Source organism: Acinonyx jubatus, chromosome E2 (genome assembly GCF_027475565.1).
Source record: "Acinonyx jubatus isolate Ajub_Pintada_27869175 chromosome E2, VMU_Ajub_asm_v1.0, whole genome shotgun sequence".
NCBI lineage: Eukaryota > Metazoa > Chordata > Mammalia > Carnivora > Felidae > Acinonyx > Acinonyx jubatus.
Genome location: NC_069396.1, coordinates 10,784,425 through 10,802,092, shown reverse-complemented (window position 1 = coordinate 10,802,092; position 17,668 = coordinate 10,784,425). Strand labels below are relative to the sequence as shown.

Below are 17,668 nucleotides of genomic sequence, written 5' to 3'. Positions count from 1 at the left end.
TTCTTACAGCCATCCAGTCAATGTTCCATCTCACATGCTTGACTTTTAAGCTCTAGAATCATTTGATTCTACTTCAGAGTTTGTAATTCTCTGCTTAAGATGTTCTCATCTCTCATTATGGCTGTAATTCCCTTTAAGTTCTTGAAAATACATTTATAGTATGTATTTTAAAGTTTTTACCTCTCAATTACAGTATTTGAGTTATCTTGTCATGAGTCATTACATACTCTATCTTTTCTGGATTTTGTGTCATATTTTCCTATTTCTACACATGTCTAATTTTTTTGTATTATATTGAAGATACTGTTCACGATATGTTAGAGACTCTGGAATCTGGTTCTCTTCCTTGAAGTGCTGATTTCTGTCTTAGCAAACAGTTAACTTGGCCTAACTTAAACTTCCACCACTGTCTCCCTGAGTTAAAATCTCTGCTTAGTTCTTTCAGGCTTTCTGCTGTTGCTGGCAACTCTGGTGGCATCTCCCCTATACATGCAAAGTTCACGGGTAAGGACAAGGATTTGGGGGCTTCCCTTCCATAGGTTCCTTCTTTCTGGGATTTCTCACCTCCTGTCCTCGCAAGTAAGAATCCTCTAACTCCCATTTCACTGACTGTAAACCAGCAAGACTGTGGCTTTCTTCGCAAGGTCTTGGTCCGATATAAAACATAATTAGCAGAACCCATCATATTCAGAGCATTTCTTTTTTCAAAGACCATTTACTTACCTGTTTCTGACCACATTTGGTCATTCTCTAGTCCACTCAAATATTACTTTCTCATATTGGTTTAGAGTTATAATTGCTATCTGCTGAAGTATTAGTCTAAGACAAGCTACTTAGTCATTACTAGGAGTCATTCATATACCTTTTTTTAAAAAAATGTTTTTGAGAGAGACAGAGAGAGCGCATGCGTACACATGAATGGGGGCAGGGTAGAGAGAGAGAGGGACAGACGATCTGAAGCGGGCTCTGCACTGACCGCAGCAAGCCTGATGCGGGGCTCAAGCTCACGAACTGTGAGATCATGACCTGAGCCAAAATCAGATGCTCAACCGACTGGGCCACCCAGTTGCCCCAACATTGACCCCATTTTTATGGCTAATAACATTATGCCTTACACACAGAAGTAATTCAGAGGATATTTTGTTGAGTGGATTTAGGTCTTCCTAGGACAGTCTTGTTTTTTTTTTTTTTTTTTCCAATTTTCTGATTTAAAAAATAGGAGATTTCTATACCTTAAACCCTTGTGTTGCTCTTTATACTCTGATCTGTCCCATTTCTCTTGCCTGTATTCTTTTACTAACATTCACCTGCCATCCTTCCTCTCAACTCTTAGCTCGCCAACGTATCTTTCATAATGGCTAATTTACATGTCTAAAAAACGCAACCATGATGATTCCCAACCTCACCTCAAATAAAAAAACCTTTGTTAATGATCATAGCCAGAACAAAAAAGACACCTGATTTTTAAAGTTAGTGAGTCACGTATTGCCTCCCCAATTCAGATTCCAAATGAACGTCTCTCTCTTTTATGCCTCACACACCCTGAATTCAAGCCACCCCGTCCTACCTCATTCAATATATCCTGTATCCTCCCCACTCCGCACCCTCCCTCATTATTTCCTACTCGCCAAGTATGCTAATCTTCTCCAGTTAAAAATAACATTTCCCCTGTAAAGCCTTGGAATTAATCATACTAGGGACTGAATAAGCACTTTTGAGCCCTTATTAGGCTCCTTTATCATATTCATCTTCTGTCTTGTAGTTCAGCACAATTCTCCTCCCACCTTTATAAGCATCTTGTAGGAAGAAATTACATTTTATTAATCTGTGTTTCCAGGATAGAGCTACGTGGATGGTCCTGCCGATTCTCTGATGCCACTTCAAAGTGGCCCCCTTCACACAATCGGACCCCAGGGAGCGCCACCACAGAGCAGAAGACGAATACCCGCTCCCGCTCCAAGCGGGAGAACTCATTTGGTCCTTCACCGTGCGTGTTCAGCAAATGCCCGCTGAACACAATTACAATGACTCACGCCACGTTTTAATAAAGTTAAAGGGACGTGATGACCCCTCTCTATGTCCCACATCTATCATATTCTCAGGCCCCACATATCTAATAGATATCCTAGAAATTATTACTGCGCTCTTTACCATCTCCTGGTTTATCGAGTTGCCAACTTGAAATATGGACATTCAGACAGCAAAGTTTCACTGCCGGTTTGTCTCCCTTCCATCCCAAGCATCGGTATGGCTAAAAAAAAAAAAACAACAACAACAACAACAAACAAAAACCGAAGAGCTCGGTTTCCTGTCTGGATCTGGTCTTACCCAGACACACAGTTCCGAGTATGTTCCCAGCTGAAAGTAACCTCGTGTTGGGGGAAACTTTAAAAGCAGAAAAGGTGAGACGATGAAAGAAGTTAATGCTTCACTGAAAAAAATAAAAAGGCATCACCAAACCTGTTCATCTTTTTGCCACAAACAACAGACACCAGGAAAAACTAAAGCACGATTAGCAAAAGCAATCTAAATGCATTTCCCCAGCCTCCTCTGCGTGAGAAGCAGCCACAAGCCCAGTTCTTCCCCACAGGGTAGACACCAATGACCCATCTTCCTGTTAAGAGGGAGAGCTGAGGCTGGTGTCCCTGTCCCTTTTCCTTTCATCGGAGAAGGCAGACAGAGGATCTGCAGTGAGGGAGCATCTACTCTACAAACAACACAACACCAAACAAATCCGACGAGTGTCAGCGTTTACGCGATCCAACAGTTGAACTAACTCCAATAGCCACTTCCCCCTGGAGCTTTCCGTTGCAGGAGAAAAGTAAACCTCGATTTGCTTAGTGGATCATATTCAGGTCTTCTGTCACTTGCAGCGATATCCATTTCTAAATGAACAAAAATGTGACCTAACAGGACCTGAGTTGTCTTGTGCCCCAAACACTGTCCTCGGCGCTTCAGTTCTGTTCATTGTCTTTAATCCTTCTGTTAATACATCATATCTCTGTCTTTTGGTTGGATAAATTGAGACTCAGGAAATGCAGCGACCAAGCGAGTAGTGAAGAGTATGGACTTGGATATCAAACACACCAACACTCAACCCCTGGAACTTGCCACTTCTTATCTAAGTGACAGTGAGCATGGCATCCCTTTAAACTTTAGCTTCTTAATCTGGAAAGCAAGTCCCTTTTTATAAGGTGGTTTTGGGGACGAAGGGAGATAATGTACATAAGGTGCCAAAGAAGGACATGACACCTAATTAGTGACGAAGAAATATTATCCGTTTTCATTATTTTTCCTACTCCTATTTCAAGTATTAGCTACCACGCGGCAGAGATAGGAAGTGATGGAGAGCTACTAATAATAAAAATGACAGTACCTATCAATAAATAATCAACGGCACAGGATTCAAACTCAAGCTTCTTTAACCCCTTTACATGGCTCTAACTTCTCCAAGATGCCACAGGGATCCAGCTTGCTCTCTGCCGTGGCATTTTATATTTCTATAGCCAAGATGTTTGGGAGCTCAGAATGTGGCGGAATGGCACCTTCGATATTTAAGTATGTGCATCTTTTGGTGTTTTCTGATGTCTTTCTCTGCAAAGAAATGTTTGAAAAATCAGAGCCAGCCTTAAACCCTGAAAATTACTTTGTGTGCCTAGATGCATTAATGATACACGCATCTGCATGCACAGGCAGGCCTATGCATAAGCATCCACCTTAACCCAGGGCAGCCACAGGGAGGATGGTGAGAGTTGCTAGGGAGGTCCAGGTGACGAATACCCTATGTCCAATGAGAATATGATCAATCTGCTACGTGAGTCTACAATGATGGCAGGCGGCAGGAGGGATGACGGTGATGGCACATCTTACTTTTTCTTCTTCTTCATAAGGTAAAATGTGAGACACGTGAGGCTGGCTACACGTTTGCTCTTAAACCTATGAGGAGCGCATGTTCCAGTGTTTCACTCAGCGTGGAAACCACAACCAAGCTAGAGTCAACGAGAATTTCAAATAGGATTGGAAATCTGGTCCGTAACACCACAGCCAAGGTGCTCTAACAAGTGTTTTTAGTGAATTAGAATATCTGGGCATCTCTTTTCCCTTAGATTTCTAAAAAGATGATTTATAGAGGAATAAATTAAATTGTATCAATAAATAGTGATGCTTCTCTGACCAATTAAAGTTGCCATCTGCTTAGCTTCTTTAGAGAATTCCCCCAAAGAAGTCACCGTACGGTTGATTTATGCCATCACGGGAGCTTTGCACCAAAGAGAAACCACAAATTCCTTTTCTTCCAACTTAAGAAGTATCTTTCAGTGTGAAAGGCAAGCTTCCTAAAGGCAGAACTGATGAAGTGGCACTTTTTTGAAACTCTGATTTGTAAGATCGCTAGGATCCAGTCCCTAGAAACGAGGCTTCACTTGGTCTCACATCTGTTGAAAATAAATGCAATGGAAATCTAACTACAGGTCACGAGACAGACCTCACTCACATGAATAAACATTGCTTGACAGAAGCCCCTAAGGAAGGCTAAGAGGAGGAGTGGCACCCGACTCTGAAACCGAGCGGAGGGCTGGGTCTTGGCTTTGGAGCAGGTCAAGGCCGGGTTTCCGTTCTCAAGGCCACTGCTAGGCCATATGATCAGGCAAGTCCCTCGGCTAACAGGAAGCTCCGTGTTAAGTACACATGGCCGCCAACTCCCTGAGATCACAGAAATGGCTGAATGAGACCCCTCAGCACAGGGCTGGGCCCACAGCATGGGCTCTAAAATTACTCTCTGTGTGAGTAGAAGTAAACAAAAAAGCCTTGAGAACTATTACCTCATGCGTACAAAGCCTTTCATAAATGTGGACTGCCAAAATATATGATGGTGAACATACAGTAAAACTCCCAGTAAAGACTGCCCAGCCTATTTGTATAAATGGATACACACAATTAAGCCTATGAGCATAAACGAGTCCGTTTCCTTCTCGGGAGTGCCTCACATGACGGGATGGACCGGCCTTTACTCTTGTCTATTATTCACAGTCTTAGTAAATTTACGCTCCCCCTCTATGAACATAAACAAATATTAAAAAAAAACAAAAACAAAAAACAATTTCACAAGAGAAGCCTTAGTCTGTTTCTCAGTTTACAATCACTGGGTCACAGAATGGAACTTAATTCTCAAAACAGCCTGAAAAATAATTATGAGAGTAGCTACTATGTACGTACTGGTCACTGAGCAAATATTCTACCAGTTAGTAATCCCAAGTCCTACGAGTGCTTATTATAAATGAGCCCTTTCCAGGTGGGAAACCTGAGAAACAGAGGAGCTGAATGGTTTCCCAAAGTCATATGACTATTTATCGGAGAAGCCAGCATTCCACTGGCTCTATGACAGCGCCCCGAAAAGCGTTCGGCTGAAACCAGTGACAGCAGGGGCCTCTCCTCCCTTTTCCTCGAGCTCTCCTGTCAAATCAGGTAAAGTTCTGAGGCAGAACCGGGCGTGTGGAACCCGTCCAGTCGGCGGAGAGGACCGTCCTCGGTTCATCAGGGCCACGTCTAATGCTGTCCTGCCACCCGTGGCAAGTTGGATCACTTCACCCAATTATGAAGGAACTGCGAAGAAGCCCCTTGGGTGAGAGCTGGGACAGTTGGATCTAGCAAGTTTGTATCAGTAGTAAAAGCACCTATTTTGGTCTCCGGCTGTCTGACTTCCGTTTCTATCTTTTGACCAGCTCCAGACTCAGGAGGGGAAGAAATGAGGTGCCATTTACCCCTTCAGAACGCCAGCATGCTTCGGGAAGCAGTTAGCTGGGAGATTTCTTCAGTTTATAGATGAGATTCTGGGACATCTATCTGCCTATCCTCTCCGAAGTCAAAGCCCTCTGCCCTCAGAAATACGTAGCCTTCCAGGTACTTACTATCCCCTCCATCCCACAAGGATAATCAACCAAGAAAATAGTATCAGAGGCTATATAATTCTGGGAGGAGATCTGAGAAGGTACTAGCTAGCAACAGCAGGGGTGTCTTCTCAGCTGGATAGGAGGCAATAAAGCTCAAAGAGGAGAAAAAAAGTGATGAAATCTGCTCCAGGTGCCTGTTTTATCTTAAGTTTATTTATTTTGAGAGAGAGAGAAAGCACGGAGGAGGGGCAAAGAAGAGAAAATCCCTAGCAGGCTCCACACTGCCAGCGCGGAGCCGATGTGGGGCGCAATCCCAGAAACCCTGAGATCGTGACCGGAGCTGAAATCAGGAGTCAGATGCTTAACCGACTGAGCCGCCCAGGTGTCCGCTAGGTGCCTGTTTTAAAATGAGCAAACTCTGCTCAATCAATCGTAGCTTCATTACTTAATTTGCTGATTCACACTGGACACCTTAAAGTCTTGGGTGCTTAGTTTCCTCGCCTCAAAATTAACAGTGACACCGTCTATCTCTTAAAATTGTTTCAAATATTATTATTTGAAAATATTATTTTTCATACATGGTGAAGCCAACAGAGCAGGAGTGACCACCCCAGAAAAAAGACTGTGTGTTGCTCACAGGTGCCAAGAGGAGGGGGCATGCCATACCAGGGTAGGGGGGCTGGGGGGGATGGAGGTGGGCTGGGGAGTGGAGGGGGGCACACGGAGAATACCAGAGTCCCCCAGGGAGTAGAGGCAATGAAGGAAAAATGCGGCGAGAGGCTTTAATGTGCTTTCTGCAGGGAGGAACAGGAAAGCAGGTTTAGGATCGGCTACTCAGAATAATTTCAGCGGCTTCTGAGGCACAGAGGACTGGTACCTGGCCCTGGGCTAACTAAGGCAGGTGCACATTGGTCCAGGGTGTGAGAGCTCTGGCAGTTGGCTCTGGACTGGTTGTCTGAAGGGAACACTCCTCCTAGAGGGGTCCTACTCTCTCTAGGAATTGACTAGTCCTGTGAGGGGCAATCTCTCTAGGGTCAGCAAGGCCCCAGATGTGAAAGAATCAGAAACATGTCGCTAACACATTCTGTTCTTCAATCACTCTTGCCTTATCCATTTTAAATAAAAATACATCCCAGGGAAAGGAAACGCAATACGTAGATACTGTCAATAACAATTCAAAACTTCAAGGGAAAACAAATCATACTGTTGTTTGAAATTTATCAATATCACCCTTATAAATACTGGCTTCTTCAATATTATGCTCCTTCTATACTTTCCTTCCTGAGAAGAGAATATGATAAGTTGACGCTATTTCAGCACCATGACTTCCTTTCATCTAGTCCCAGGTCATGTTTTTTTGTTTTTTCTCCTATAACTCTCATAATTAATTTCAAACGAAAGAGGGGAGGGGATAAAATGTGCTTCAGCAGGATGATACGCTGGGTATGGGCAATATGGTTCCACGTGGACTCCTCCCCCTCATGCAGCCTACATCATGTAGACAGCAGGTGGTTTGGTGTTGCTGGATTCCAGCATCTGGATCAAACTTAAAATACTCTACATTAGACGCTTTGCCCATTTGACTCCAGAACACCGGATATACCTGACACGGGACATCTTTAGGGAAAAAGTCCAGAATAATTACACACACTGTTCTTTTTTAACTAAATATGAAGACGGATAAGCGGGTGTTTAATTTCCCATCCAGGAAATCACTTGAGAACATGAAAGCATAAAGACTTGAGAACACAGCAGTGCAAGACATTTAAAGATCCTCACGCTGTTGATTCTTCCAGCATAGAATAACATGAAGCCTTAATGAAGGAAAAGAAAATAAAGTTCACTTATTCTGACATTATTGCCAACCTTATTTTGATAAATAAGTATTTTAAAAAGCCCACAAAATCTAAAGCCACTAATTCTGCTCTGTAAATGTAAGAGATGCCAGTAGAATTTGATTTTACTTTACCTTTTGGATTTGTTTCTCCAGTACGGGTAAAGATAATTTTATATATTGATTCATTCTGCCACTGATTTTCATTATGGTTTAGAAGTATGATCTCTAATACGTAAGTCCAACCTGAATTATGAATACAATTCACACTTCAAAACTCTGACGTTCCTTTATTATGGTATGAACAGTGAATCTATTCATTTTCCCACATAAGAGGCAAAAATGTAGCTAAAAGTCAAATGCACACAATAATTACATGCTCGCTATGAAGCAAATCATTGAATTAAGGCTCACGTTGCTCATGTTTGTTATTGATCTAGATGGTTTCCAGACAATATCAAATGACAAGAGGCTCAATCAAACTTGGAAGTGATAATGTGCCAATCATCTATCTTTCGTAAGTATTAGCTGACTGACCAAATATTTAAAAACATTTCAGTTATTCAGAACTCGCTACTGAATTAGATAACCATTTATGTGGATAATTTACTTGGAAAAATTTAGTTTCTTCTTGCCATTTAAGGTAGGTAGCCAATTCGTGTAGGGAGATACTAGAGGGGAGTTTTTTCAGGCTTAAGGGGATTAAGAAAAACTTCTCCATTTTTCTTCCTCTTTGTATTTTATGGACTAACTGATCCTAGACTGGCTTTATTTAGCACATCTGAAGTGCCAGTTTTGGAAACCTGAATTCCTCAAAGTGTGGCCACTCACTTGGAACTCCAGAGTTGACATAAGGATTATTTTGAGCTCAAGACACTGGAGGAAATTCAACATATGGAGAAAGAAGTCTTTCCGGAGCGTCCCTTATCTGACTAAAAACAGACACTTCCAAGAAATGAGGACGGTCTTAAATTCCCTCTTTGGGAATTCTACTCCAAAGAGAAACCTAGAGTCAAACGGCCATAAGTCCCCTCTCTGGGGGGAGTTTTATGACCCAGAAGAAAACGGAAAGACTACTCATATCTCTACAGTCAGACATTACCAAGAGCTTTCTTTTCTCCCATTTGTGCTCCAAAAAACCCATTTTTCCTAAAGACACCTCTTCGTTCTTCCCTTAGAAGCCATTCCTACCCAAGTTTGGTATATAAACCTTTGTATATAAGGTCATAAACCTTAAGTTTGGTATATAAACCTTTAACTTTAACCATTTAGCCACCGGCTGTATCTTCTGTTGGCTCTTGTGTGCACACAATTAAACCTTTTATTGAAGCAGGCTCCGCACTGACAGCAGAGAGCCCAAAGCGGGGCTCGAACTCATAAACTATGAGATCATGACCTGAGCCGACTGAACCACCCAAGCACCCCTCGTTCATCAGTTTCATTCACAGGTTGCAGGTATAGAACCTAAGAGCCGATGTTCCTGTTCAACAAAAGAATCCTATTAAGGTAAAACATTGTGTAATTCCCGGACTATGCTGTTTTAGAGAGGGGAACAGACTACAGAATTAGAAGGACATCAGAGAGGGTACTGCTGTAATAGATCTCAACTCATTCATAATATTGTTGGGGGGTCTCATTCTCCGAAACAAGCTTGGGATGGGCCCTGGACCCTATTCTCATTGTACTGTAGCCGATCACACTTCATTTTTAATTCCTTTTGTTTTTCCTTGGTAGATGATATTGATCCAAACATTTGACACTAAAAATGTTCAAGACTTGAACTAAGAAAGTGTTTTCCCCTCGGGTACTTATTCCCCAGATGTGTATTCTGCAAAGTGAATACCCCTATGTTCAACTTTAAAATAAAAGTAATTTCACCCTCTTCCCTTCTCCTTCCCACACAGAGATTTTCTGGTATTTAAAGTGCAGCTAACAACTTTTCACTCTCTCGGAATTTTCAGTGGCATCTGCATGAAAATTAAGAAATACTTTGGGAAAGTCATTTAATTCTGCAAATGCAAAGCTAATCTCCGCTCATCATCGAAGCAGTAAAACATAAGAGATTTCTATAAGGAAAATCGCAATTAAAAAAAAAACCTTACAGAAGTGAATTATAATGAAGCAAACAATCTTGGAAGCAATACGTCAGTGGTGGAGCGACCCAATTATTTATTTTTCCAGCCAGGAATTTACAGCCACGTCGGCCACAGATGCCACCGTCCAGCTGACCAGCCTGTTTGCAGCGACTACTGCGACTTCGTAGGTTTTTTCTCCTTCCAAGACTTCTGGAACTTGGCAGAAGACAAAAAGCTTCTGGTGGAGAAAATCAAATTGGAAAAAGGGAGAGCATTTAGCTTTTGAAGAAATATGTGTGGCCTTTATTCACTTTCATCCTGCAGAAGATGGTGATATTCCCAGCCTTTTAAAACGAACCACACACCATCTGGCTTTCACAAACAGTGCCTCGTACATCTTCACTTTCTTCAGTGGGGAAAGATTCCTGCTCTCCCAGGACTGAGCAAACAAAATGACTTCAGCATGGTCGTGATACAGCTGACACGGACTGCCTGTATTATTTGGCACTTTTTCATCATGAAATTAATTTTGCAAATGCATCTTCGCCTATTTGGACTGTGAGTACGTAGAAAGGGCTTTTCTTATCTTGTCTCTACTAGTATTAAACATCTCAACAGTACCCAAGGGTGAACAAAGTCAAGATCAAGTCATCAAACAAGGAAAATAATTCGCATTCGTGGCGCTTATCCTGTATCTATCAGAATCACTTCACTGATAACGCTTGCTATCGCAATGGCTTTTTAACTATTTCTTTTTCTTCAATACATAAACGATGCAAGAAAGTTTTTTGTTTTTTCTTTTTTTTTTTAAAGAGTTGATTTGGAGCCTAGAGGTGGAAAGTGTATTCTGATATGACTGGGAATTAATTTTCATCCATGGCCATTTTAAAATAGTACTTCAGAAGAAGCCTAGTTTCCTCGTCCGTGTCTGTGATGATTCAGAACCACGTTCAACATTCTAAAACCTCCCGCAGATGCTTTTCCTAACCTTAGTCTGAAATGTTAGGATTTCTTTCGCTCTCCCTTCTATTCAGCATACTTTTTAAAAAACTAGCTAAATGGTTGAGATTTATATAAAATAGAGAAATTGAATCAATTTCAATTAACTATTTGAATTTCTGGACCATGTTCCTTGGATTGGGATTCTGCTTGGATAGTGACCCACATGGGGACCGTGTTAAACAAAAACACTTTACTCTGTCTTCTATCCTCCTTTATTCTTTCTTTCTGACTGTGACCATCACATCCTGTTTCTCCGTGACTCCAAACAAACTCTTTACTTTTTTCGAGAACTTATTCTTCAAGTTCTAGATGACTAAATGCGAAAGTTAATCATGTTTCCTCTCTCCTGATACCCCCAAATTAACTCCCCCTCCAAATGATTATACATTTTAGCTATATGACTTTATATTATTTCGAAACGGTTTTCAGCATTAATGTTGTGCTCTACGCCCAGAATGTGACTCTAGGCTAGTCTGTTACATCTTTTATAAACTCAAAGACACAGGATATACATTCTAGTAGATATATCGCTCACTGTGCTGCCGTTTTCTCCTGCCGTTTCATGACCATAAGTTTAAGCTCTCTTCCTATCTCGTATTAGACAAGAGATCTCATTTTAAGTGCTAGGTACGCCACAGCAATTTTATATCCTTGAAATAAAGCAAACATTGAAAGCATACGGGAAAGAGCAAAGCTACAATTTTATGAGACAGAATATAGTCCTTTCAGAAACTTTTGAAATATGCACACAAAATATAAGCAACAATGAAATTTGGATAACATGATAAAAAACTGGAATTTCTTAATCCAGTGAAGAAATGGGCAGAAGACATGAATGGACACTTCTCTAAAGAAGACACCCGGATGGCCAACAGGCACATGAAAAGATGCTCAACGTCGCTCCTCATCAGGGAAATACAAATCAAAATCACACTCAGATACCAACTCACGATGGTCAGAGTGGCTAAAATGAACAAATCAGGAGACTAGAGATGCTGGAGAGGACATGAAGAAACGGGAACCCTCTTGCACTGTTGGTGGGAATGCAAACTGGTGCAGCCGCTCTGGAAAACAGTGTGGAGGTTCCTCAAAGAATAAAAAATAGACCTACCCTATGACCCAGCAATAGCACTGCTAGGAATTTACCCAAGGGATACAGGAGTGCTGATGCATAGAGGCACATGTACCCCAGTGTTTACAGCAGCACTTTCAACAATAGCCAAATATGGAAAGAGCCTAAATATCCATCAACTGATGAATGGATAAAGAAGATGTGGTTTATATATACAACGGAATACTGCTTGGCAATGAGAAAGAATGAAATCTGGCCTTTTGTAGCAACATGGATGGAACTGGAGAGTGTTATGCTAAGTGAAATAAGTCCTACAGAGAAAAACAGATACCATATGTTTTCACTTTTATGTGGATCCTGAGAAACTTAACAGAGGACCAAGGGGGGAGAGGCAGGGGGGAAAAGTTACAGAGAGGGAAGGAGGCAAACCATAGGAGACTCTTAAAAACTGAGAATAAACTGAGGGTTGATGGGGGGTGAAAGGGAGGAGAAAGTACATGATGGGCAATGAGGAGGGAACCTGTTGGGATGAGCACTGGGTGTTGTATGGAAACCCATTTGACAATAAATTTCATATTTAAAAAAAAAAGTGAAGTTGTGAAGAGGGTAAGAAATCAGGGGGTAAGAGCGGCCCAAAGTCTCTGTAGCGCATCTGAGATGGAGACAAGGAGCAAAATTCATGCTTCAGCTTGGAAGAGAAATTTTTCATCACTTAGTCCTCACCTGTGGGCTATCTGGTGTTCCTAAAATCTAAGACAGCACAAGTGGTGTAACAGGGGATACGAACACAAGTCAGATGGCCCAGTTCAGCCCCTCATTAGTTGGGTGATTTGGGGCAAGGCACTTACCCTCTGAGTCTCCTTTCCATCTTAGCATGGTTATAACTGTGGTGCCTACAACACAGTTATTATGAGGATTACATGAGATAACTATGTAAAGAGCTGATCGCAGTACATGGCTCAACAGATTCTAACCATTGTTAGTAGCACTAAGGGGAAAAGTTCAGAGAGCATCAACTAGAATGCTACAAACACTCATTGACAAACTATCCCAGAATAGGCCTCCAAGCTCCATTTCACTGCTCTGACCTAAAGTGAGGCACCTAAAATTGTGTTACCAGAAATGTTCATCCCCTGCCAGGAGAAGCCCCCCAACACACCAAAAAAACAACCCTGGAATTTCATATCTCAGTAAGAGAAAATGCACATTTATCAAACACATATTTTTTTTTAAATGACCAGGTACAGATCACGAAAGAATTCCCAACGATTTTAAAGAAGTGCCATTATGAAGACTATATTATCAATGATAGTATAATAAAATTTGAAATCAATGATAAAACATAGCTTAAAAGTCCCATGTATTCTGGGCAATAAAACTTTTTCATCTGTCAGTAAATTTGAAATTTTAGATTAAATTCATAATATTCATGATTAAAGAAAGAATACTCACAATTTACCTGAGAAATAGAAAACTGGACCAGATCACAAAAATCAAAACAGTGGCAAACGTTCTTTCCCAAAAGTCACCTCGCTTAAGGAATCTCACAGATGAATGTTAACAAGCTTCCAGAATCCATATAATGCCATAAAAATCTCTCCTGATCATTTTTTTTTTCAACGTTTTTTATTTATTTTTGGGACAGAGAGAGACAGAGCATGAACGGGGGAGGGGCAGAGAGAGAGGGAGACACAGAATCGGAAACAGGCTCCAGGCTCCGAGCCATCAGCCCAGAGCCTGACGCGGGGCTCGAACTCACGGACCGCGAGATCGTGACCTGGCTGAAGTCGGACGCTTAACCGACTGCGTCACCCAGGCGCCCCTCTCCTGATCATTTTTTAATGGGAACGACTCCTCCAAGAGTCAGCAATTTACCAATTTACTTTGGGGCCTAGAGTTAGAAAAGAGTCTCAAATTTTGAGACTACGCTTCTTCAGAAAGAAAACAGCCAGTTCATTTGCCTTTAGGAGAGATGCCCACCAATTTGAATACAGTTATCCAAGATGGCCAACCAAAAGGCAAGTCTTTTCAAAAGTCAAGATTATAGGTCACTGAAGACAACATCATACTATGGACGTTTGGTGTCTTTTCCTACTAGAAAACCAAGACATTAGAACCAACAGAAGAATTCCACTGGACACCACCAGCAAAAATAAACAAGAAGACGTAATTAAAAAAAAAAAAAAAACAGGAGCAAAATTAATTTTAAAATATTGCAAAAACAAGCAGCATTGTGTAAAATATTTATGAAGTACACTCTGAAACTTTATTAAAGGACATAAAAGATACCTTAATAAATGCAAAAATATTCCATGTTTATGTGGGAAAGATTCTACACCATAAAGATAATATGTGGGTTAATTTCGAAAATCCAGTTAATCTAAAACTGAATGCAATTCCAAACAAAATCCAATCATGTCTCTGGGAACTTGACATATTGGGAGCACACTTTACTCTGAAGAATGACTGTATCAGTAAAGGTCTGAAAATAGCTTAAAAGTATGGAAATCAAATAAAGGGAACTCACAATGTCACAGTAATTAAAACAGCATACATTTGGCACCTGAAGAAAAAACAATAGATCAATGGCACTGAATCGCTTAGTGCATGACACCTTACTACATGACAAATGGTGCAGAGAAGTGAGTTCATCATTTGGGGAATAATTAAATCCCTCCTCACAGAATACATAAGAATACATGTTAGGTAGATTAAATCTATTAGTGAAAAGGGAAACACAGGAGAAAAAAATGTGTGATGGATGTATGATGTTAGGGTTAGAACAGATTTCTTAAACAAGTCTAAAGGGGAAAAAACCCATGAAGTGTAAAAGGAAAAGCTCATAGATTTGGCTGTGTTAAAATTAGCAACATTTAACAACAAACAATGACGCAGACACAATCAATTTAAAATAGCAGGCCTTGAGAAGCCATTTGTAAGATGTATAACCAATAAGGAACAGACTACATAAAAATGTCCTAAAAAATCCATAACAAAAACCACAATATAGGAAAATGACCATACACTTCACAAGAAAAAAAAAATACACGTGGCAGACAAGCATAGAAAGAAATGTTTAAAACCTCAGTAGAAATCATTTAGGAAATGCTATTTTCTGGAAGCTATATTGATAAGATACTCTGTGAAGCACTGTAGCAGGATTTTACAAAATTAAAAATGTGTGTATGTACACACTATGTGCGTTCCACCCTTAGTTCTAATAGCTAGAAGCCAGAGACAAACTAAATGTCCATCAGAGTGAAAGTGGAAATGAAATTTGCCAAATTCATGAAACAATACACCATCTACCGGGAAAAGCAATAAAATAAATCTACATTTGTTAATAATGGACAGATTTCCAACACATAACCTTGAGTAAAGCAAGCAACACTCAGAACGAGATCTAAACTAAAATACAATTTACGTATATTTTTTAAGGAACACAAAACAACCTAATATGTAGACATTAGAGAGATATTAGACCATGAATTAGGGGAATAAGGCAGGGAGAGAAGAATGGAAGTGGAAATGTGAGTAAATGTCAACAAGAAGAGGAGGAGGAGGAGGAAGAGGAGGAGAAGAAAAACAAGGAGAAAGAGAAGAAGAAGAAGACGATGACGACGAAGAAGAAAAGATGATGATGACCGACACCAATAATGATCTTCTTCATCTAACTGAAGAGCACGCTGAACTGTGTGTACTGACATCCTCCACAGATAAAATAATTTTAAAAACAAACCAAAAGTAAAGTTTGAGTAGAAAAATGTTAAGTATGAGAGAATGGGGAAGAGAACTCTATTGTACAGAGAGGAAGACATCAAGGCATAATGAAGTCAAGTCCCTAAATTCAGAAGAAACTAAAAATAGTGATATGACTCTACCAGACAGCTGGGTGGGAAGGAGACAGGTGTATAACTGAGCTCAAGCATCACCTACCTCGGTTAATTTTCCACGGTTGCTGTCACAAATTACCTAAAATTTAGTGAATTAAGACAACACAAACTTATTGTATTACAGCTCTGTCGATCAGAAGCTCAAAATGGGTTTCACTGGGCTGAAATCAAGGTGCGGGCAGGGCTATGTTCCTTTTTGAAGGTTCTAGGGGAGGATCCATTTCTTTGCCTTTTCTAGCTTTTAGAGGCTGCCCACATGCCTTGGCCCATGACTCCCCTTCCTTCCATCTTCAAAGTTGATGTTGCATCTTCCTATTGGAGTAAGAGGCTCAGCATTTCTCACTGAGGTATCCACTAGCCTAAGTGTTAAGGATAATGAAGGAGTAAGTGATGAAACAAGGCTAGCCTGGCCTCCCTATCCGTTTTATATAGTCTGTGTTACCTTTGAAATCATTGTCCACTAGGCCCAGGGGGCAGTTATTAAACAACAAAAACAGCTGGGAAATAGAGACCTCGCATTTGGCAGAGAATCAGCTTTGAGCCTTGGTTGCCTAGACCAGCATACTAGGAATGGGGGCACAATGTCAGCTAATAAATTTATCCCCTAAAGCGAATGCAGTTAAAGATGTTTGGTTAGTGGTTTTCCTTTTAATGTACTATTTAATATTTGCAGACTTTTTAATCTTGTCTACAGTTTATTAAATTCTTCCCATTAAATTCTATCCACATAGCTTACTACTTAAACGTATCATGCTCTGGAGTGCCACCTTCTCTCCTTTCCTAGAACATGCGTTTTCCTGGCATTTAACAAACTGTGCAGGAACAGATTAAAAAAAAAATTTTTAATGCTATTAAGTTGGAGCAATGACCAGAAACAAGCCTGATGAAGTGACATGGTGCTACACATTAAAAAAGAAATATGGCAGCCTGGGACACACTACCTTGACTAAGTGATCAAAGTTAACATCCCAGTGAGAATTCCTGCCGACATCATGTACTTCCTGATAACTTCACCTGGGTGATATTTTCCAAAAAACCCTTAACCCCAGACTAATCATGAGAAAAACATAAAATCCAAATTGAGCGATATTCTACAAAAGGCTGAACCAGTACTCTTCAAAACTGTCAAGGTCTTGAAGAGCAAGGGAGCAGTGAGAAACTAAGGAGACAGCACAACTCAATGCAATGTGACATCCTGATTGGGACTGTGGGACGGAAAAGGGGCATTAGTAGAAAAACAGATGAAATTCAAATAAAGTCTAGAATTTAGTTAACAATACTGTGCCAGTGTCAGTTCCTTAGTTTTGATGAATATATTTGGGTGATATAAGAGGCCAACACTAAGGGAAATTGGGTGAGGGGTATATGGAAACTCTCTCTACTCTATTTTCAACTTTTCTGTCAATATGCAGTTATTCCCAAATAAAATATTTATTTTTAAAAAGGAAATGTAAGGGGCGCCTGGGTGGCTCCGTCGATTAGGCATCCAACTTCAGCTCAGGTCATGATCTCACAGTTTGTGGGTTCAAGTCCCGCATTGGCCTCTATGCTGACAGCTCAGAGCCTGGAGCCTGCTTCAGATTCTGTGTCTCCCTCTCTCTCTGTTCCTCCCCTGCTCACACTCTGTCCCTCTCAAAAATAAATAAACATTTTTTAAAAACGAAATCTAAAAAAAATTTTAATATTTTTAAAATTTTTAAAAAGGACATCTGACTTATGACATATGGATATGACCAACTATTGCAAGAAAGGATCTTAAGAGGGACGGACAGATGGATGGACAGAAGGAAGGAAGGAAGGAGAAAGGGAGGGAGGAAGACAATAAGTCAGTATCAATCAACAATAGCCACAACCCCCACAATTTTGGGGGATTATTGCACTAAGTGCTTTATATACAGTATTTC

General features: G+C 40.6%; 1 long non-coding RNA gene across 1 annotated transcript; it reads left to right on the top strand.

Annotated features, from left to right (window-relative positions):
- Positions 1-5,753: 5,753 nt before the first annotated feature.
- Positions 5,754-10,761, top strand: LOC128313189 (uncharacterized). The gene is made up of 3 exons (XR_008293497.1): positions 5,754-5,898; positions 8,163-8,239; positions 9,684-10,761. It is a non-coding gene; the product is annotated as an uncharacterized LOC128313189 (long non-coding RNA).
- Positions 10,762-17,668: the final 6,907 nt, after the last annotated feature.